Genomic DNA, 21,744 nt, shown 5'->3' with positions numbered 1-21,744 from the left:
AAAAGAACTCCAAGGTTAAGAATGTTTGGAAAGTCTAAGTTAAGCAAAATAAAACAGGTTCCCCTACTGCAGAACTTAGTAAGTGATCATCCATTGTGAAACTCTAAGGGGGGGTGGAAACAATCTGATGTTTTTTCCAAACATATTTGCTTGTAGATACCTTTCGTCAACCAGATCCGTGAATTCTTTCTTACAAGGCTAGGAGATAGGGTTACATTCTTTAGGCCAAAACTTGGCATGTACTTGAAGATTTTCCTAAGGTTGTGAAATATATAAAGAGAAGAACCAAAGTAGAACATAGATGTACCGAAGCATAATGGCGATTTGGTTCCATAAGGGGAGATCTTCAGAAGAAGAGGCAGAAATAAGCCAAAGTGAAGAGCAGTTCTCTGAACTGTCAGAGCTGAATCCCTCAGAAATTTTACCTTTTTAAAACTAGAAATCACACTGGCGGACACAGAGGCCAAAATCTATCATTTGGTCATGAGAGAGTGGTAACCAAAGTCACATAGCTGTTGACGGCTGAACCTCTTCCTTGCTTCGAGGTCCTAGCTTTTATGGTCTCAGGTGGAGGGAAAGTATTTGGGCTGCTATTTTGGAATTTCTGGTAAAAGAGCCAAGGAAAGAGAGACGACAGAGAATTTGAAATATCCTTGATAAACTGTCTGTGACCTTGAAACCTCAAGGAACAGAATATTTATGACATGACTTGACTGACCTGCACATAGATTTCTTTTTGTCCTTCAGTGTGGAAAAATGCAATATGAGCAGACAGGAATGGGAAATATTCATGAAGAGAGAGGGAGAGAAAGTTCTGGATGCTCCTGCCACAGGACAGCTGGGTCTGGTTTATCAACTTTCAGTTTCCCATCAAAATATTCATGAAATGTACAGAAGGAGACAAAAAGCACCAAGCCATCATAGACGAAGGATTTTGTTCAATGCTTTGAAAATCTCCAGAAGGAATTAACTCCTCACTACGGTGTAGATGGCCAGGTTGAGAAACCCCGGTGCCTCATCTCCTTACCTCAGAGACAGAACATCATAGCCAGAGAAGGAAGGGTCAAATTCATCATCAATACGTGCCCTCTCTCTGAGAGGCTGTGCTGTGGTGAAAAGCACGATTACATTGGAGCTTTATCTGACAGGTCAACAGAACACATGACGTAATGCCAAAACACTCCCGGTTTAAATACCACTGTAACCGATAATAGATTAAGAACCACAAAACTATGAAAAGGCACATATAGCACAATCACATTTGGATACCTGTATAAAATTATGACTGTGTGCCTATGATGCACACAGAAATGCAATGAAAAGATCTTTAAAAACGTACTTGATTTTCTAAAATGTTTAGTTATTTATTTTTGAGATAGAGCACAAGCCGGGAGCAAGGGACAGAGAGGGAGACAAAGAATCTGAAGCAGGTTCCAGGCTCTTAGCTGTCGGCACAGAGCCCAAGGTGGGGCTCGAACTCGCAAACCATGAGATCATGACGTGAGCTGAAGTCGGTCGCTCAACCGACTGAACCACCCAGGCGCCGCCCAAACTTGTTTGATTGAAAAAAAAAATATTTAACAAGAAAATATTTAGCAGGTATTTTTCTGTTCACAATGTAATTATAAATGGAGGATACAAAATGATATAATATGATCTCAGTTTAAAAAAATGTACGTGTGTGTGTGTGCAGATGCGTGTGCATGTGTAAAGAAGTTAATCTTTATAATTTTATATGCATACAGCTGCCATAAAGTGATAATGTAACAGAACTTATTCTGTTTGGTAAGAATAGGAAAGAGTTTTCTTTTTCACACCATCCTTCCATGACCATGTAGGATTTTTATAAATAGAAACAAACACACTTATTTCCCTCTTAATGTTTTCCACATTAAGAGGGAAAACACAGGGCCAATTCTTTTTTTTTTTTTTTTTTTAAGTTTATTTATTTATTTTTGAGAGAGAGAAAGAGAGAGCGAGCACAAGCGGGACAGACAGAGAGAAGGAGAGACAGAATCCCAAGCAGGTTCCATGCTATCAGCAGAGAGCCCGGTGTGAGGCTCGAACCCACGAACTATGAGATCATGGCCTGAGCAGAAACCAAGAGTCGGACGCTCAACTGACTGCACCACCCCGGCACCCCTCAGAGGGCCAGTTCTTAAGAGGTAATTTTTATTTTATGAGCAAGAGGGGTTTTACGCACTATGCACTAAAAACAATAGAGGCTAACATTTGTAGAAACTTACTATGCACCAAACATCGTACAAACGTTATTCTGTGTAATTCAAATCCATATCACCATTTTACAGATGGTCAAACTGGGGCTCAGAAATGCTCATGAATGCCAGAGCCAGAGCTTGAAATCCAAGTGGAGCTAAAGCCTGTGCCCTTAACCCTTAACAACAATCTTCTTTGGGGCAAAGAGAAGGCTAGTGGTTGCTGTAGTGTTTTTAGCCAAGTCTCCAGTGTCTTTATTGAAGTTTGGCAGTAGAACCAATGACAGACCAGTCTCCAGATTCTCTCCAGACTTGGTAGCAGCAGGATTCAAACGAGAAGGAAAGGATGCATATATGGTCTTGAGCATTCTCAGGGGGAAGAACATAGGTTCAGATGCAAAACTGCACCCAGAAATCCCCACCTGACCAGGACTCCCTTAGAAGTAGGACCCCAAGTCATTCTATTATGGCAGCGTCTAGAGGTGACACCACTGTGAAGGAGCGATGATGTATCATGGAGTCCTTTGGAGATCCTCTTGGTTTCTAGAACAGTGGTTTGCCCCGGCTCTGGAAATGTGCCTTCCAGACAGAGGTGACATCCTTCCATCAAGCATAATTTGAAGGAATCATGTTACCGTTGGGCGTGGTGAAGGGAAACTTCAAAGGACAGTATGAGGTCAATAATGACCCCTAACCCCCTCATGAAGGAAGGAAGCTGAGGAGTGGGGGGTCACTGGAACTGGAAACAGAGGGGCTAGTAGAAGTTGAGAACTGATCGGGGACATGCCAACCCATGTTGGTCCTGCACAGAAGGGAGTCAAGGGAATATGTACTGAGACCCCAGTCTCTTTCTCCTTCTCTCCCATTTCTTGCCAGTGTATCCTACTGGCTGACCCCCACCAGAAGCCGGCGGAACTGGGAGCGCATACAGATCAGTACCCCTGAGCACGGAGCTTATGGACAGAAGGGGAAAGGGATCTGGAGAATCTCACGGGAGACATGTGGTGTTGCCCCCAAGATGTGTTATGGAATGAGTTGTGTCCTCTCCCCTTCAAATTCATATGCTGATGCCTTAACCCCCCAATAGGACTGTATTTAAAGATAAGGCCTTTGAAGAGGGTAATCAAGAATAAATGAGGTCACAATGGTGGCACCCTCATCTGACAGGACCGGTGTCCTTATAGGGAAAGAAAGAAGCCAGGAGCGTGTGCACAGAGGCTAGGCTGTGTGAAGGCTGTCTGTAAGCTACGGAGGGAGGTGTCACCGGAACCCCAACTCTGCTGGCACCTTGATCATGGACTTCCAGACTTCTCGCCTCCAGACTTCAAGAAAACACATCTCTGTTGTTAAGCCCCCCAGTCTGTGGTATTCGAGTATGGCAGCCTGAGCTGATGAATCCAATGTGAGGAGATAAAGGGCGGCCTGCCCCCCCACGGAGGTGACAGAACAAAGAGATGCTGATAGCCACACTATCCACGAGGCCTTGTGACTTTTCTGCACGTGTGTTCAAAAGCGTGTGTTTAAAAGCACGTGTGATTAAAGCCCCAGAAATAAACGGACTAAATCGGTGAGCTGAAAATGCCATACAGACCTGCGCTAAAGATCTATGGGGTTAATCTGAAACAATTAGCAATTCAGAGATTTATTTACTACAGATGCATGGCACGTTTCATCAGTGTGCAATCGTCAGAAAACCAAAACATATGTGGTAGAAGAAGATCTGGACGTTTCTCCAAAAACTCAGAGTAATTTAAGAATTAAATTTTAATGTGGGATGTAGGGGGAAGGGCAGGTGCCCAGAATAGCATAAAGAGAAAAGCATTTTGAGACAACGTATTTCCCCCAAAGTGTAGGAAATAAACATTTTCTAGTTGGGTAAAGTACTGTGATTCACACTGGTCATATTTAAATATGGCTTGGGATGAAAAAAAAGAAAAAAACAAAGCCCTCCACTTCAACTGAGTGCTAAGTTAAAAGTTAGCAAACTCACGGCAAAGTGTTTCGTGAAATCCACATTAGACCCACGAGACCGAACGCTATTCTTTTTCATCGTGTGTTTAATTGTGCATGCGTTCCTTCTCGTGTAGGCCCTACAAAAATCAATTTATAATACCACATAATTTTATTAGTAAAGGCTAGAGAGGACCTGGATTTTCCTATGGTTCAGGAGGTCAGAAAAGGCTACTTTACGCGGCATTATCAATGAAACCCTAGCCCCCAAGCCAGGTTTTGAAAGCTAGAGAGTTTGATGGAACCAAACTTCTTTCTTTAAAAGGGTGTGATCGGGGCGCCTGGGTGGCTCAGTCGGTTAAGCCTCCGACTTCAGCTCAGGTCACGATCTCACGGTCCGTGAGTTCGAGCCCCGTGTCGGGCTCTGGGCTGATGGCTCAGAGCCTGGAGCCTGCTTCCGATTCTGTGTCTCCCTCTCTCTCTGACCCTGCCCCGTTCATGCTCTGTCTCCCTCTGTCTCAAAAATAAACAAACGTTAAAAAAAAATTAAAAAAAAAATAAATAAATAAAAATAAAAGGGTGTGATCATCGTTCAGCCAATACCGGCAGGTTTTCTTTGGTATTTTAATATTATTTTCTTCTCCCACATCGCTTAGAAAGGATTCTTAAAGGGGAATGAGTAAGTGACCAGAGACTTCCACATACCAAAAAAAAAAAAAAAAAAAAAAAAAAAAAATGTGGCCGGACACCATACTTGTGCTTTCACAAATATGAGTTAATTCAGAGCAATACCATTAAGTGAGATGCGTACTTTGCAGATTAGGAAACCGAGTACCACTAAGTACCAGGCGAGCCATCACATAACAAGGATGTGGTGGATGCGGGGAATGGAGGTCCCGACAAGTCTGATCAGAATGCACGTGTCTATGCGTGTCAACAGGAAGAGGCAGGCCAATGGAACGCATGATGTTTCGGATGAGACACGTTCCTTTGCCTGCAATGTCTTCCAAGCGTCGCCCGCACACCCCGTTACCAAAGTCCGTCACCGCTCTGCTCTCAGTGACAAAAGACCACCACCCGCCGCGGAAGCTCTTCCACACCGGGATCACAGATAAAGGGGCTTCAGGCCGGAAGAGGGTGGGCAAAGAAAGGATACCCACAACGATTTAGTAGCTGAGATATGAAGAAGGAATGGCTTCTCTCTCTCTCTTTTTTAACAAAGTCGATCATCTTTTTCACAAAATCAGTCTTGTTCCTTAACGAAGCAGGTTCATTGACAGAAACAGGTCTAGTCTGGAAACGTGACGTAAAGGCAAAATGACAACAGCACACTTGTGGAAGGTATCTGTGGTGGTCACACAAACTGTCCCAGAATTCTAAAATACGTATTGCTTGTTGAAGCAATAGTTAACGACCCTCTGAATCATGATCGTTAGTAACAGACACTTCACATGGAAGCGAAAGCTTCTTAAAAGCGACCTAAGAAGTAATCCAAGAAATACAATCCGTAATTGAGAACAAATCAGGAACAGGGGGTCACACAGCTCCCAATGCCTTGGAGACAACCCTGGCGAAGCTCAGTGCCGCAGAATCTTCTTTGCGAATGCGCCAAGGGAATGCAGTCATGATACAGATGTCAATAAGACGTCTTTGGGACAGACTAAAGCCTACGACTGTCTCTTCAATCCGTTCATGAAGGCAAGACTGGGACTGGGGTGGGAACATTAATCACAGCTGACCCTTGAACAACACAGGGTTGACGTGCACACAGATCCACTCATAGGTGAATTTTTTCTAAATAAATACAGTACAGGAGCGTAAATGTACCTGCTCTGCCTTAGGATTCTCTTAATAACATTTTTTCTCTCTAGCTTACGTGGTTGTAAGAAGACAGTATATAATACACATAACACACAAAATTGGTGTTAATCGACTGTGTTAATGGTTAAGACTTCCGGTCAAGTAGTTAAGTGCTGGGGGGAATCAAAAGTTACACATGGATTTTTCACTGTGCGGGGGATGGGAGGGAGGGGTCAGTGTCCCTAATCTCCATGTTGGTCAAGGGTCAGCTGTATCTGAGACTTATTTGGACCCAGGGAATAACGTGGGCCACTCACACCAAAACATAAGGGAATCTAATAAGACAGATAATGAGATGTTCTTAATGAGTCAAAGGAAATACGCCCTCTGAGGGTTAGGAATCTGGAAGTTAAGTGCTGCTTTGTCAGAAACAATCCCATGCCCAAGTGCTAACTTTGTCGGGCCACTACTGTGGTATCTTCCCTCACCCAGAAAATAAGCACGTGCAACCCGTATTTTTTATGATCTACTCAAGCCACGAGTCACAGTGCCTGATGTAAAGAGTATACAGGTTTCACTTGATTCTGCTTCTGCTCTCAGAATAATTATTAAAATTTTGTCTTCAGGGGCGCCTGGGTGGCTCAGTCGGTTGAGCATCCGACTTCGACTCAGGTCACGATCTCACACTCATGGGTTCGAGCCCCACGTCAGGCTCTGCGCTGACAGTTCGGAGCCTGGAGCCTTGCTTCGAATTCGGTCTCCCTCTCTCTCTGCGCCTCCCCCACTCACACTCTGTCTCTCTCTCTCTCTCTCAAAATAAATAAATAACAAAATGTTTTTTTAAATTTTGTTTTCAATATTTATTTTTCAGAGACAGAGACAGAGTACAAGGGAGAGAGGGGCAGAGAGAGGGAGACACAGAATCCCAAGCAGGCTCTAGGCTCCGAGCTGTCAGCGCAGAGCCTGACGCGGGGCTCGAACTCATCAGCTGTGAGAGCATGATCTGAGCCAAAGCCAGACACTCAACTGATTGAGCCACCCATACTTATTGTGCTCTAAGAATTACTAAGTTAAACAGAAGAACTACTTTAAGTATTTAAAAACCAAACTGGGGCGCCTGGGTGGCTCAGTCGGTGAAGCGTCCAACTTGGGCTCAGGTCACGATCTCGCAGTTCGCGAGCTCAAGCCCCGTGTCGGGGCTCTGTGTGGACACCTCAGAGCCTGGAGCCTGCTTGGGATTCTGTGTCTCCCTCTCTCTCTCTGCCCCTCCCCTGCTCACACTCTGTCTCTCAAAAATAAATACACATTTAAAAAACTTTCAGAAGTCGTTAACTATGACTTATTTGGTCATCTGAATGCAGCCAACAGCTCACTAGTTCTACTTGTTTGCAAGTAAAAATTCTAGGATTGAATATGGTTCCCAATGCTTCCCCAAGATGATTTCAACAGATAGCGGACAAACAAAAGCGTCCTCCACCAACACCTGCTGAGGTCCCGTTTTCCTTCGGCCCCCGCCCCGGTGCTCTTCTTGATCTTTCCATACCTGCCTTAGCATGCCTGCTCCCACAGCTGCCATGTAGCCCGAAATCGAATTTGGAGGAAGGACTGGCAAAAGATCCACAGACTGACCTGACAAAACATACTCCATCGGAGTGTCTCCACCATTCTTATTCTGTGCTACTTACCCTGTCCCAGCAAGTTCGATAATTGACAAGGACTGAAAAAGCAAACGTACTCAAAGCGGGGCCAAGAAGGCTTTTGTGAATGGTTAGCGAGTTCGTCCCGTTTTCGTCTTCCTACGTTTTCTTGTGTGATAGGACTTCAGTCCCTCTTCTCCTCCATCTCGACCTCACACATCTTTTCTGCCCCACATCAGGCTTTCTCTATCCTGATTTGCTGTGTATACGATAGATGACTAAGCCCTGTAGGTTAAGAATTTTTTTTTGACGTTCTGTTGACTTCTTAATAAAATAGTGACCATATGAGATGCAGTTATCAGCGATCGTATTAATTTGACCGCGCGCAAATGAAAATCCATTTTATATGCTTCCCGAGCATACCGAATGCAGTCAACTTCCTTTTATAAAGGAATAGAGAATCCGACGTATGATTGTGGAATCAACTATGGGTGACGATAGTGGCGGGCATTTCTGGTGAAATGATAAACACATTTATAACCTGTAACCTACATGTGGGGTCTTTTCACAACATTGTTCATGTTCTAGTACCGGCGTGAGGAGCATCCGCTCAATTCAGGGAACCTAAAATTGACGTTAGCTCGCTTTTCTAAAAGGACATTTGGAATAAACGGTCAAAACTAGAATTAGAACAATATATACGATGGAACACTACCTGGCAATGAGAAAGAATGAAATCATGCCATTTGCAGCAACGTGGATGGAACTGGAAGGTATTATGCTGAGTGAAGCAAGTCAGTCAGAGAAAGACAGATACCCTATGTTTTCACTCAGATGTGGATCTTGAGAAACTTAACAGAAGAAGCAGAAGGGGGAGGGGAAGGGGAAAAAATAGTTACAAAGAGAGGGAGGGAGGCAAACCACAAGAGACTCTTAAATACAGAGAACAAACTGAGGGTGGATGGGAGGGGTGGGGGAGAGGGGAAAATGGGTGATGGGCATTGAGGAGGGCACCTGCTGGGATGAGCCCTGGGTGTTGTATGGAAGCAATGAGCCACGGGAATCTGCCCCAAAAACCAAGAGCACACTTTACACACTGTATGTTAGCCAATTGGGCAATAAATTATATTAACAAAAGAACAATCAATTCTGCAAATTCCGAACTCCCCCAGACTCAAGGTTCCTGATAAAAGGCTACTTTTATATTTACTGTGTGAATACACAAAGGGGAAAAAAAAAAATGACTTGCTTACCCACCATGTCTGCCAGAATATAAACTCAGTAGAACACGAACGTACTAAAGGCTTGGGAGAATCAATCCCGTCACGGAGCTGTCCATCTTCAGAAGAGCTGATACTGAGGGTTGGTACCCATCACCCAGCTTCTTACACTTTCTCACCAAAGTGCACCACCCGTGTGACCCTTGGCTCATAACAACAGTATTCCAACACTGAAGATTGCTTTCACTTTGTTTACTTGTACAGTATAAGTGGAAGAAGAAAATCAGTCTTTCATGGAGACAAGGTAGAAGAATACCCAGGAGGCACTAAAACCCAGGTGTGTTTACTAATGGAAATAAATATGCTTTCAGGCAAAGGATTTCATTCCTATTAATTAACCTTTAGATATTCTGTACATTTGGGAACTTCAAAATGAATAATGAAAAGTGGAGCTGAGTAAAAAAAAAAAAAAGTTAGAGAGGGAGGGAGCCAAACCATAAGAGACTCTTAAAAACTGAGAACAATCGGGGCGCCTGGGTGGCTCAGTCGGTTAAAGTGTCCGACTTCAGCTCAGGTCACGATCTCGCGGTCCGCGAGTTCGAGCCCCGCGTCGGGCTCTGGGCTGACGGCTCGGAGCCTGGAGCCTGCTTCCGATTCTGTGTCTCCCTCTCTCTCTGCCCCTGCCCCATTCATGCTCTGTCTCTCTCTGTCTCAAAAATAAATAAAATGTTAAAAAAAAAAATTAAAAAAGAAAAAACTGAGAACAATCTGAGGGTTGATGGGGGGTGGGAGGGAGGGGAGGGTGGGTGTTGAGGAGGGCACCTACTGGGATGAGCACCCGGTGTCGTATGGAAACCAATTTGACAATAAATTTCATGTTAAAAAAAAGAAAAAAGAAAAAGAAAAGAAATAATGGCGAATAACACGCTATGGATATTACTTAAAGCTGGACACGTCAGATGTTCGTACGTTGACAATTTAAATTCCTCCATCAGGAAACTAAGGAAATGAAGTTTGCAGAGCCAATGAGTGGCAGAATCTGGAACCAGATGGGTCCGTTCCCACCTCGGCTGAAATGCTGATCCCCACTGCCTAGTACTGCCAGTGCGTGTTCCTAAAAGTACGCAACTACATGGTTTAGGGAAACCTGGTTAACAGCAGTGGATTGGACAAAACAAAAATACAAAAACACTTTCTCTTCCTGCCCTATCTCATTTGCCAAATCAACAATTTCCAAATAATTGTCTGCTTTTTTAAAAAGTCTATTTATTGGGGGGGGGGGGAGCCACAGAGGGAGAGAGAGAGGGAGAGAGAGAGAGAGAATCCCAGCACCGTCAGTGGGAGGAACCCAATGCAGGGCTTGAACTCACAAACCCAAGAGGTCATGACCTGAGCTGAAATCAAGAGTCGGGCGCTTCACTGACTGGGTCACCCAAGCACCCCAATTGTCTGCTTTTGATGCTCTCTCTGGAGTCAATTCATATTGGTCAGTCCTCCCATTTTTTCTCAGACCTTGTCTTCCGCATCTGACTCACTGAAGCCTCAGCCAACTCAGGTTGTTATTTACTTCTGGTCACTCCCACAGCCTCCAAATTTTGAGCCCTAGTCGAGCTGTTTTCCCAGGGTCCCCAACAACACTGGCGGGGGGGAGGGGCATGCAAATGAGGTCTCTCAATTCCTCACTGCAAGCAGCTAAAAAATATAAATATATGCAAATCTTACAGGCTCTCTGAAGTTATCACAATCAATAATTAACATCACCAACCTAGCCATTCTGGGTACTTACACCGTCCCAGCATTCCCATTGTGGGGAGAAAAAGAAGACATACATGAGAAAAGTTTCTACATCTTGGATCATCCCAGGGCAAAGGCAAAATCATGCTCAGGATTGTTTCAGGAGAGACAGGTTTTATGAAACGGAGAAGGACATTTTCAATATTAACATTAATTGCCTATTATGAAACTGCCCAGAAAGATACCACACCTTTAAATTGCTATTGAAGGGGTAAAATTCGAAAGATTCCTTTCACAGAGAATAAAACCATTTACTATCAATAGGAATATGAAAGGAATTTATTGAAAACGTTTGGAAAGGCATTTGGAAAGGACAGAAGGATATTCCAGCAATAACGAAAGGTTTAGACTCTTCTCTATGTTAGGTTACAGAATGCCTCACCATGGTGCACTGGTCCCAACTGTCAGCTCAACTCTGACAGAGCAAGCAAGCTGTTCCTGTCTAAAGCCCACCATACGGTTTGAATGTCATAGGCCTCTCCTCCACGAAATAACCACCTTGATCTTTTGTGGAGCAGCCCGTAACATTTCCGAAAGGGAGAAAATCAGCCCTTTACGGTTTCTTCCCATAAACACGATGCCGATTTCAATAAAAGCAAATCACTCTTCTGAAAAAAAAAAAATTACAGCTGATATTAAGCTTCTATAGTTTACAAGATTCTGCAGTGGATACTCTGGGGTCCTTAAAGATGCATCAAAGGGGCCCTTCTGCTGAAGAGAAGACAAGAGGGAGGTCTGAGCACTGTATATGTGAGATCTCCATCAGTCTTCACGATGACTCCATAAAGTGAGTATTAGCATCGTGTTTTCTTAAGGAAGCAGAAGTTCTGATAACGTAGTAACTTGTTCTGGATCAAAACACTGGAGAGAAACCAAAGAGATTCCAACCCGGGTCTTTGTGACGTCAAGGTCAATACTTTCCAGGGATGAAGACAAAGAGACAATACAGTGAAGTTCAGAATGTGCCAAGTCAGTTTGCCCAGATGATGCTTCCCAGGAGTTTAGAGAAGAGACAGCTCCCTGGGGTAGCGTTCACTTCCATGACCACAATTATAGCTACCGTTGACAGAGAGCTGAATGTGCCTACAGGGGCCCATGCGACACGTTTCGCAGGAGCGGGTTCACCCAGCATGGCGGTGAAGAGCACAGGTGTGGAAGAGGACAGACTGAGTCAGAGTCGCACTCATGCTTCTTAATGGCCCGGCTGCCTACTTTGCTAAGACTTAGCGTCCAAAGCTATAACCTGGTGAGGTCCTATGAAGATCATCCTCATGTCTAACCCAAGTGGCTATCAGAATATATAATAATCATGATGTTTGCCATCTTGAATATGAAGTTTGAGGGTTTCCGTCTTCAAGAGAACGGTAAGCTCAGGTTAAGTGAAAAAAACCTGCTATAAAAAATGTGTAGGCTTCAAAATCATACCATTTGATAGTAGCAACTCAGTTCAATTTATCCTTGTTTATTTCCCAGCGACCTTATTTTTAGCCCGGTTACTGCCACGTTTTGCTCAAGAAAATTGCCATTGCCTTTCTTAAATTTATGTTCTGAATCACAGAAATTCAGAATTGGTATGGACCTTAACTTGACCTGAGACGATCCCTGTATGATTTTGTGTTTTCCCTATAAATTGGGACATCCGTACTACACTGGAATGACTTCTGTAATAAGGACCTCATGTCCTCCCCTGTATGTCACCACAAATAGAACGCAAAGAAAAAAAGGATTATTACTGATATCTAGTTAATCCATATATAAAACAGAGTTAGAACGGAATAGTATAAACTCACAGAGTTAAAAATGAATGTCTAAAACTGAAAAAAAAAAAAGTGACAATAAACATTTGACATTTGCACCTATACAAGGCTAGGATAAATGTGTGCTCATTAAATGCATCACAGTTCACAGTAATATAGTAATCTAAATTGCATACTGAGATATCAGATAACTTTGTGAAGATTACAGAATGTGAAACCACATACGTACCTACAAAGACAAACAATCCTTTGTATCCAAAATAGAAAATGGTGTACTGAGTCCACTTGGCAAATCACTTCTTAGCTTTGTTAAAGCTCTAGAGACACAAAGTTCCACCAGGATATAGTTAAATACTAATGGAGGATTTTTTAAAACAAACCCCAGTTAGAGTCAATTTTGATGAAGTGGAACCGATATTAAATAAACTCCCCTGTCTATCTTTGCCTACCCACATATCATTCCAAAGTTCTAGAACATTTGCCAACTAATTTAACAGCAATCTGTCATTTATTAAGATGCAAACTGGTACCACGCCTGCTAAAGCTGGATGTATATCAGATAAAAATATGTTCTTCCCAAGTGGAATCAGTTAATTTTATTATGATTATTATTACTGCGTTTATTATACAAGCTCATTATACCTCTTCTCTCCCCTTCTGGTGAACATATGCCTTTAATTTAAGGGCGGAGCAGTGTGTATACGTGCACATGTGTGTACGTAAAAGACGATGTGTGACTGCAAGGCAACCCTGTGTTTTCGGCAAATATTCCAAATATCTAATCAGACGTCAAATTGGGTAAATCGCGGAAGAAAATTGATGCTCGGAAGAGGATATATTAATTAAGAGACTTCATAAGAAACTCAACAGCCAGGCATGTGCTAATAGATGTCCATCAAATGTCCTGGTTTCCATCTGGACCCCTGAGAAGACAAGAATGAGGACAGGAGGAAGGTCACGGTTCCAACAGGGAGATTCCGGGCCAATGATCTGGATCTCACCTAATTTTGTTCCCCACCCTTGACATTGGTTCTGTTAGGAATACGCTGGAATGCTTTCATTGATAATCCCAAAGCCTGAAAAGCTCAAAGAAAAATGATCTGGAATTGAGAGGATACTTGTAGATAGTATAGTAAACTAAACTCTATAGCCCATGCTCCTACAATATCCATAATGAGTTGCAGGATTTCTCCAGATAAACGATTAAGGTAACTGCCAAACCAGTGCATGGTAGGCAATGGGGGCTCAAGCGATATTTCTTGAGTAAAATAATAAGGGACGTCCTGGTAATCTGAACATAGGGTTTTCTAATTATGAAAAAAAAAGGGAAAAGATTCAATTCTGATTTTTTTTTTTTCGCTTATTTTCTAAAGGAGATTATTAAATATCCTTGTCAGGAAACCAGGAAAAGTTGTCGATGCATGAGATGCCTGTGTAAAAATTCACCAAAGATGATTAAAGTTTCATAACCCAAATGGGGCAAAAAAAAGATGACTGCAGGGCAACTAGGCTGAACACGAGAAGTTTTGTTATTGCGCGCTGTGCCGTCTGTCCTCACTGCTTACCAGATTCTAGTCCCTGAAGGAACTTGGGGCATTCGCTTGCACTTTATTTAGAACCTTTATTCATCACTCCATGGTGAGCCTCCCAAAGACAAAGGCTGAGTGTTATTCATCTTTCACTACCGCCTCCTCGTCAAGTACCTAGAATATTATAATCACCCAGTGACTGTCTCCCGGATGCAATCGGGAATGAATGAACGAGTAATGAGTCTATCCAAGAAAACTTTAGGCAGTTTAGCTTCTTATTGTCATACCAAACACCAGGTCACTTCTGTCTGAAACACTCTCGATTGCCTCATTCATTTCATAAAATCGTTTTCCTACTTGGAACCGCCTGGGTAGACAGAGCGAAGAGCTTCCCCTGCAGGGGATTTTTGCCAGTCATACGGAGCCAAAGGTTCACCGAGGTAAGTGGAATCCTGTCAGCTTGAATGAGAGTCACTTTGAAACGGTCCTTTCCTTTGACGACCCGTAAGATTTCGATTCTGCAACCCCCGGCAAGATTGTGAGAGACCTCTGTGCCCTGCTAAGAAGCTTAGAATGTTCCCTGTCGGCCATAAGGAGAAGTGATGAGTTTTAAAGACAAGACAAAGGGCAAGATTTACATACAAAACATTCTTCTTTGGCTGCACTATTCCCGCTGAACTGAAAGTTGGAGCTCAAGCTGGGAGGTTGGGCGCTTTGGAAGGACTCTATGGCCCAAGTCCCTCTGGGAGCGGTTGGTTCTGTGAGGACAAGAGGACACATTTCATAGACTTTCAGAAAGGAAGACAGGAGAGAAAGACTTACTGGATGACTAGCCCGGGGAAAAAGAAGAAATCACACGTTTTAGGAAGGTACACAGGGTGAATCGTCGTGATGGCAACCAATAAACAAATATACAAATGTTTGTAAAAATGATTCAACCACTCAATTCGTTTCCAGTTCTAATGTTCTGACTCTACAGGTCGAATGGGTTTAGCTGAATTTTTGCAAAGCAAGTTCCAAACTCAAACTGAAAGTGAAGTTAGATTTGACGCCAATTTAAAACGAGTTATGAAGATAAAGCTTTCGCGTGGTTAAAGTTTAGAACACGGAATAAATCAAGTTACATGCATCTCCTTACTGCAGAACTTCTCAGAGCCTTTAATATGCCTTTAAGCTCCCAAAGGGAGCATATAATAAGTGGTGTGTTTCAAGCCTACTTGATAGCAAAATCCTTCACCTACCCCTACCCCACTTTTTTTTTTTTTTTTTTTTTTTAATTTTTTTCAACGTTTTTTATTTATTTTTGGGACAGAGAGAGACAGAGCATGAACGGGGGAGGGGCAGAGAGAGAGGGAGACACAGAATCGGAAACAGGCTCCAGGCTCCGAGCCATCAGCCCAGAGCCTGACGCGGGGCTCGAACTCACGGACCGCGAGATCGTGACCTGGCTGAAGTCGGACGCTTAACCGACTGCGCCACCCAGGCGCCCCCCCCACCCCACTTTGGGGCATTTTATTAATTAGTGTTTTATGGACTTCAGGAAAGTCCTTCAGACTTCAGGAAATATTCTCTTGGATATTTTGTCCCATTTATTTTGGCCATTCCTTAATAATCTCAAGACTGTATATTTACCTTCTTTAAGGATCATTCAGCAATATGAAGTGGATTAAATGCAGAGATTATGGACAATCAAGACTTATTACAGTTTTCTGCATGATTAATTAGTATTTCACTTTTAGTACCCTGGCCTTTTCAGAAGTGATAATGATTAAGACTCGTAACACAATTAGAGATTTTGCTATGTTCCAGAAACTGCTGCATATTTTACACGCATTAATCCCATAATCGTCATGACAGGCCTATAAAGTAACTGCCAGCGTTTAGCTCCATTTTACAGAGGAACAAACTGATCCTGAGAGAGGCAATTCACTTGAACAAGGTAAGAACGTACTGAAACCCACTGGAGAGTCGGAATCTACAGTCTGAGTGCATTAATCACCAGACTATATCATGTAGTTAATCACTCATTTCCGTATTATAATAAAAAACAATGCAACTATGATCCTTACATAAATTCATTCAGTATATGCAGCAAACCGGCATGGAATTCACCCGTGTATTTATTCACACATTTGGTCACTCCTCACGAAACAGTGTTTTAGGTACTTGGGTTACAGTCGAGAACAAAACATTTCCATCTCGGGGCCTTTACGGGGGAGACAACTCGTCGGCAAGATAAGTAAATACACTAAACAGAAGGAGACAAGGGTTCAGAAGGGTTGGAGGGTGTGTATTTTATTGCGGACCAGAAGAAGCAGGCGGGGCCTCCCTGTCAGGACGGATTACATGAGGGTTCAGAGAAGAGCCCTGGGTTTCCCATTAGAAGGTCACTGTGGTCTAGATAAGAACGGCCTCGGTGCAGTGAGGGGTCGGGGTTCTGACGAGTTGCTTCAAGAGACGATGGGAAAAGAGCTCGTAGGGGGAAGTATGAACGGTGGTTTCAAAGGGGAAAAGAAATGAGTCAGTAATTGGAAAAATACAAGTAGACTGCCAGAGGGCGTCTCCCCTCTTTCTTCAGAGATAGAATCAACAGTGTGTGGATGGCCGTCACACAGATGAGAGGGAAGTTTTGACAATGAAAGAAAAGAGGATTGAACCATGCCTGTAGTGGGGTGAGAAGGTAAGGCCTCCGTGAAGAAATGGAGGAGGGAGACTTAACATAGAAGGTGAGAACCTAATTCACCTCGGTAACAGGAGAAAAGCTCAGACATGTGGTCACGGATGATACAAGCAGGTCAGCTGGGCCAAAGAGAGCAGGAAGGACAACTCGTAAAATAATTTATTAGATTTCTTGGAGGCCCACATTCTGACTTGTTTCGCTGTGCCGAAAGTCTATTTTCTGCAAAACCGGGGAGAGTGGTTAGCTACCTTATGAGATTATTGTGAAGATTAAAAGTCATCATCTGGGGTGCCTGGGCAGCTCAGGTGGTGAAGCGTCTGATTTCGGCTCAGGTCAGGATCTCACCGTCCAGGAGTTCGAGGCCCGCGTCGGGCTCTGCGCGGACAGCTCAGAGCCTGGAACCTGCTTTGGATTCTGTGTCTCCCTCTCTCTCTGGCCCTCCTCGCTCATGCTATCTCTCTCTCTCTCTCTCTCTCAAAAATAAATTAAAAAAAATTTTTTTAAGTCATCATCTATTTGGGGGCTCACAAGAGTGACCATACTGTGACAGACTGGCAAATGTTAAGTGTCTTAGTATCATTATTATTATGATGGTTACCACCACACCTCTACAATCTTCTTCATCGTCATCATTAATTGTACACAACCCGAATTATGTACCTTTAATTCTTGCTTTTAATCTTACAGTGCCTTAGCATCACATAAAATGCAATCTCTGGGGAAAAGAGCAAACTGTCGATTGCAATATGGTTTGCTCAACATAGTTTGTCTAATGCAATGCTGGCACATGAATTCTAAAGGCTGTAAATTGAATCGATTCCGATGGTGTTAACGTCTTTGAAAAGAGTGTTACATGCTACTGACCCAAACGCTTATCTTACAGTCAACACATAGGGAGCATTTTTTGAAATCCAATATTCGCTACGTTTTTTGATTAGCAAGCAGGAGAAATGGATGCAATCAATATTTGGATTCCCTGGGCCAAACCTATTCCCTTGATACGTAGGCTTCCCCCTCTTGCCGCCCCTCGTCACTTGTCGTGGTTGTCCGCCCCCGCCCCGTCCTACTCATCATCAACTCTTCCCTTCGACCTTCGGCTCTTACCTCCCCGCCACTTTCCCACACAGCACTTTCCCACACTTTCCCTACAGAGCAGCGAGCTTTTACAATTGTGTATCCCCGCAGGCCACTACTCTGCTGAAAACCTCTAATGGTTTTCTGTAATGGAATAGAATGCAAACACCCTCCGTGGTTTAGAAAGCCCTGCTGAGCTGGCCCCTGCCTACCTCTCCAAGCCACCTTCTACTGCCTACTTTCTGTCCACACTGCTCGCAGCACCCAAATTAGCATCTTGTTCCGTGAACACACCTGATTATTCTCCCCTCGGGGTGCTTTGCCCTTGCTGTTCCTTCTGCAGAGAACATTCCTTCCACATGACCGGCATCGTGTCAATACTGTCCTCATTTATGTATCATCTCCTCACAGAGGACTCCCTATCCTTCTTAACCACAGCGGTTCTGTCCTTCCCTCTTTCCTGTTCATCTCATTTATAACACTTATCTTTAACTCGTAGTCTTGATGGTTTCTAGGTTTGTTTCCTGTCTAATGACTAGAATGTAGAGACTTGTCTGTATTGCGTACAAAACTTAGAGGTCTCCTTCACCGCTTTACCCACATTGACTACAAAGTGGGAGTACGCTAAGTTTGATAGAAAGAACAAATACATTTCAGTTCCCCTATTTTTGTAGATGATCCAGTGAAAACTCTAGTGGGCCAGAATGACTTTAAGCTGTCACATAGGTTTTTGACCTCGCTACCTGAGGGAACTGTTGTAGTAATCATTTATTCCTTCATTCCTTACATCACTCAGTCGATAAATCACTTATTTATTTCTCAGTCGCACTTTATAATCTAACTTTGTATACGTTTCAGGCAATCATTTTGTATATATTTGACCACGTACATTATATATATAAAGAACACAACTTAGAATAATCTCAAAGAACGTGAGATGTACTGTGCTGTTTGATGCCTGATGACAAAGAGATTTCTTTCCCCTGGAAGACTCCTGTACTGCTTTAAAAATGTTAAACTATATATCCCCAGATATTCGGAGAAACAGCTCTTGGGAAAAGATAAATTAAATTCAAGACTACAAACACAGATACGTAAAACAGATCTGTGTATCAAGAAGTTGTCTTGATGAAACGGAAGATGTGCCCCTAAGGGCAAATGAAACTGAAGGTGAGGACAGACATAGGAAGGACAAAATATGGGCACGTAAGAACTCAGGAAGTCTATGAGTTTCTACTGTATTGTTTTTAATCCACCACTATAGGTAAACTCAATGGAATCATCTAGAATTCTGCGGTGTGGAAATGGTGGAGAAGGATGGGGGATCGAAGAGAAATATTAAGTTTTTTGGAAGGACACGATCTCTTTTCTGAAAAACAAAGTATGCATACATACGTGTATAAAATGTATTTCTTGAGCACCTATTATGTTTCAGATATTGTGCCGATTGCTTTATATGCATTATCGTCTCATTTAACACTCGTAACATCTCTGTAAGTCAGTACTATTAGTCCCTTACTTTAGAAGAGGAAATGGAGAACAGAGGTAATTTGATCTATATCAGGTCAGAGAGCAGTAAATGACAGATTCTGGACTCAACCCTGGATAAGTCCAAAGCCCATGTGTATTAAACGCTAAAAACCCTATCCTGTTGATCTAATCACATTTAAATGGGTCACTGCTGCTTTTCCATAATTGAATGTGCCAGGATAGGAGCCAGAGAATAATCTGTTGCTTTTAAGAGTGATTTCTTTTGTTATTACCTTAACTCTAAAAGTAAACGGGTCATTTTAAAGCTAACCCTACTTTTTTTTTTTTTTGAAAGATTGAAACCTTGAAGGATCTTCAGTGAAATGTTGAATAAATTACGGTATGTCCATATTCTAAACGTTTTTGAAACATTAAAATAAATGAGTTCTATCCTTTTGCATTGCCGTGGAAGAATGCCCACTACACCCTGTTAAGTGAAATTAGCAACATGCAGAGGCATGTGACCCGTCTGCTGTGTGAATGCATACACAAGTATAGAAAGGTGTAGTTCATACTCAACGATGGTTATCTAGTTGGGTGGGAAATCTGTTTTCAATTTCAACTTTACAGTATGACTTATTATAATAAGCAAAGGTTGGGGCGCCTAGGTGGCTCCGACGGTTGAGCGTCCGACTTCGGCTCAGGTCATGATCTCACTGCTTGTGGGTTCGAGCCCCGCGTCGGGCTCTGTGCTGACAGCTCGGAGCCTGGAGCCGGCTTCGGATTCTATGTCTCCCTCTCTCTCTGACCCTGTCCTACTCGCATTCTGTCTCTGTCCCTCTCAAAAACAAATAAACATTAAAAAATAAATAAATAAAGCATAGGTTAATTTCGTACTTAATAGTGAATACAGAGTAATTTTCAAAAATAGAATTTGTTTCTGGGGCGCCTGGGTGGCTCAGTCGGTGAAGCCTCCGACTTCGGCTCAGGTCATGATCTCACGGTCCGTGAGTTCGAGCCCCGCGTCGGGCTCTGGGCTGACAGCTCAGAGCCTGGAGGCTGCTTCGGATTCTGTGTCTCCCTCTCTCTCTGACCCTCCCCCGTTCATGCTCTGTCTCAAAAATAAATAAACATTAAAAAAAAAATTAAAAAAAATAGGATTTGTTTCTAAATATAATCTTCCTATAAGTTTGAATAACTTCCTCAGAGGATCTTCTTTCTTATCTTAATCCTTTCCTCCTTCAACCAAAGTACCGTATGTTTAATGTGCTTTACACACTGAACTTCCCGTTAAGATTTCCACTGAAAGATTCCCTAGAGAAAATAAATTTGAAAACCACTGGTCCATATCACCTGATTCAGTGGCCACTATTGAATATGGGGCATTCTCTGTCTGTATGTACAGTCATGAGATTATTCATTACTAGTTACTAACATAAGGATATTAAGAAATTCCAGCCTACTCTTTATTATAGCAAAAGCCATACACATACAACTTGAAAATTAAAGACAAACTAGGCTTGATTTATTAACTTGAATGACCATTCAATCGATGGCACAGAGAGATGGTACACTAATCTGTAGCCCAGGGCTTTGGTCATGGAATCCCCAGTTTACTTAGAGTACATTCATTTGGTGTTCAGATACCTTGAAAGGAAAATTCTAGGCAACGATTTAAAACCCTGTTCTATGACTTTAGAGGGCTCTAAAGTATCTAAACATTGACAGAATTAGAAAGTATGTCTTAACCATGCCTGAACGAGCCTTCAGTGAGGAAGTACATCCTGAACAAGTGCGTAAGCGTTTCCTTTCAGTCTATTTCACAATGACCAGGAGACAGCTTAGCTCACGGTCTTGTGATCAAACCCTAACACCAGTCCCACAAAGGTGGAAGAAGCATTATTGTTTGTACTTCAGCCGCAACATGACATTGACCAACGGCATGCATCCCACTGCTCCAAATCTGGGCCAAATATACATCCATCCTGCGGTTGGCACAATTCGTAGTAAATTCAATGACATTCAACCAACGTTCACGGAGTACTCGCTAGAGCTCCATGTACCCTCTGGGTTTTTCAAAGCCCCTAAGGATAGGTAGAGCACAACTCTGCTATCTAGGGACATACAGTTCCACGAGGAAAATACTGGCAAGAATATCTCTGATATAAAGCACACTGTGATAACGACGATATGTAACACCCGTAAGAAGGCGAAGTTTAGCAGGTGCGGGGTAGGGACTGCTTGCACTTAGTTCTAGTCTGGGCAGTGAACAGACTTCAGGAGACAGGCAGCATTTTCACTGAGGCTTGACAGTGGAACAGAATCAGCTGTATAGGAAGAGGACCTAGGGATGAGGCGGGGATGCGCAGGGGATGTGATAAAGGACAGGAAGAACGGAATCCGCTTACATTTCAAAAAGTAAAAAGAGATGGTGGAGGAAAGGAAGGGTGGGCCCAGATCATGATTAAAACGTATGCTTTCAGTCACCCAAAGCTGCATTCACGAGTAAGACACAGAAGGGAGTGGCCTCTGACGGAATGCTCCTTCTTCCATGGTTAGAAGTACACAGCAACCTTATTTTTACTGAATTAACTAAAATAAGATAGGGCTTTTTCAG

At 43.0% G+C, this 21,744-nt stretch overlaps 1 protein-coding gene across 3 annotated transcripts in view; it reads right to left on the bottom strand.

The window, feature by feature from the left end:
• Nucleotides 1-21,744, bottom strand: part of PCSK5 (proprotein convertase subtilisin/kexin type 5) — a 444,612-nt gene that overhangs the window by 250,301 nt on the left and 172,567 nt on the right. The window lies entirely within an intron of this gene.

The sequence above is a fragment of the Panthera pardus genome, unplaced genomic scaffold, assembly GCF_024362965.1.
Source record: "Panthera pardus isolate Hobbes unplaced genomic scaffold, ASM2436296v1 HiC_scaffold_20, whole genome shotgun sequence".
NCBI lineage: Eukaryota > Metazoa > Chordata > Mammalia > Carnivora > Felidae > Panthera > Panthera pardus.
This window is presented reverse-complemented; position numbering and strand designations above follow the sequence as displayed.